Here is a 1,906-nt window from a genome sequence, read left to right on the forward strand (position 1 = left end):
GACAGCCCAGCCTAAAGAGGACCCTAGATCTTGGGGGGGTCCCCAGAGGGAGGCAGGGAGGGCATTTGTAGTTGGGCGGGGAGTGTGGATACACACTGTCTGCAAACTAGGCACACCCTGAAGTCCTGGACCCCAGCCTAGGCATTGGGTGGAGCCTGTCCACACCCTAATGGAGGAGCCCCACTGTCTGTCTGCCTGTCTCTCTTAAATAGGGGTCTGTCAGTTGACTCCATTCGGGCATGTGACAGGCATGTCTGTCCCAGGCAAAGCATGTGTCTCCCGCAGGAAGTCAGGCGGGGTGGACATGGGGTCCAGGCCCGACTCAACTGGGCTGTTTGTGGCCCAGGTGGACAAGAGGCCTCTGTCCCGGCCCCTCCACCCACCTGCCCGCCCCCCACAGAGAGCACAGAATTCCCGGAAAGGCCAGGGGCTGGCTGGGGCTTCAAAGCTAGCCTGGAGGCTCCCACCCCACTCGCAGTGGGAGGAGGGTGAGGGATGGGGCGTTCACTTCCCCACAGCAGGAGAGAGACTCCCACACACTCAGGGATCACAGCCCCATCCAGGGGCTTAGAGATGGAGGCAGGTTCGCCATCACGCACAGAGGTACAAACTCGCATGCAGACTCCCAGCCACACACAGAGAATATAGGCTGACCAATACGAACACGCGCAGATGGCACATGGAGAGCCCAGGCCATGGGACAGCCACATATAGCCACACAGAGTGACTTAGTCTGATAAGTATCATCACCCACTTGAGCCGCACACAGAGATCACAGACGAGTGCAGTGATAGGCTCACACTGCTTTACAGCCACTACAGACTCACAGACATCATCACCCATGGACTCACAGCCACACCAAAGAGAACCAACAGGCAAATCACACACAGACTCACAGCCACACACAGAGCCAGAGCACACAGCCAAATATGATTCCACAGAGCTGACAACATCATACACAGGCCCAGCATCTCCGACACATGTGATTCCAGGTTCAGATGACCCTGGAGGCCAACGTCCAGGTTCAGCCTCTATCATGATACCTCTGTGCATGTGAATTTGTGTATGAACTTGCGACCACATACAGCTCTGGTCACAGAGAGAGAGGCACCCACAGGCAGACACGATTGTACAGACAGAGAAGCCGCAGTTACAGACACATGCACAACTGCATTCAAGCAGATAGATGCACAGAGCCATGTATACACAGCTATTCACACAAATCAAGTCGGGGAAGACATGCACAGGGAATGCATATGTAGGCACACAAATTGGAAAAACAGGGATGCAGAGAGTACACTTACTATCATTACAAAGGGAAATGCAGAAAATACACCTAAAGCTGCATGAAGAGGAAACAAGGGAACATACACTGGCACCAGAAGAAATGCCCTTAGGGAGCACACACCTATAGCCACTCACCGAGGAGGGATGCAAACATGGTGCCAGAGAAGAAAGACACACAGACATCGGAGACACACACACAGAGGAGAGACAGATAAACACACTTCTCACCCACGAGCATTACAAAGGAGACACATAAGCACCCAGGGAACACACACACACAGCCCCATATAGATGAATTGCGCAAGCAGATGGGACCAACACACAGTTGTCAAAAAGGAAACACATGAGTTGGATAGGCAGCGATAGACACAAGACACAACCAGACAAGTAACATAGTAAGACACACGTGGAACTCACATACATGTGTTTGTTGCTGGGAACATGTACAGGTAGCTGAGATACCCTCAGGGTATTCATACACAGGTGCGCGGGCGCAAGCCAGCGGGTGCACACACACACACCACTCCCCTGTCTATCCCAGCCTACTCCGTGTCTCTTGTCTCTCTCCTCTTCCCCCCTGAGCGCCATTAAACATCTGTGCTTCAGGCCAGCCAGGGAA

This window comes from Lipotes vexillifer, unplaced genomic scaffold (assembly GCF_000442215.2).
Source record: "Lipotes vexillifer unplaced genomic scaffold, Lipotes_vexillifer_v1.1 scaffold129, whole genome shotgun sequence".
Taxonomy (NCBI): Eukaryota; Metazoa; Chordata; class Mammalia; order Artiodactyla; family Lipotidae; genus Lipotes; species Lipotes vexillifer.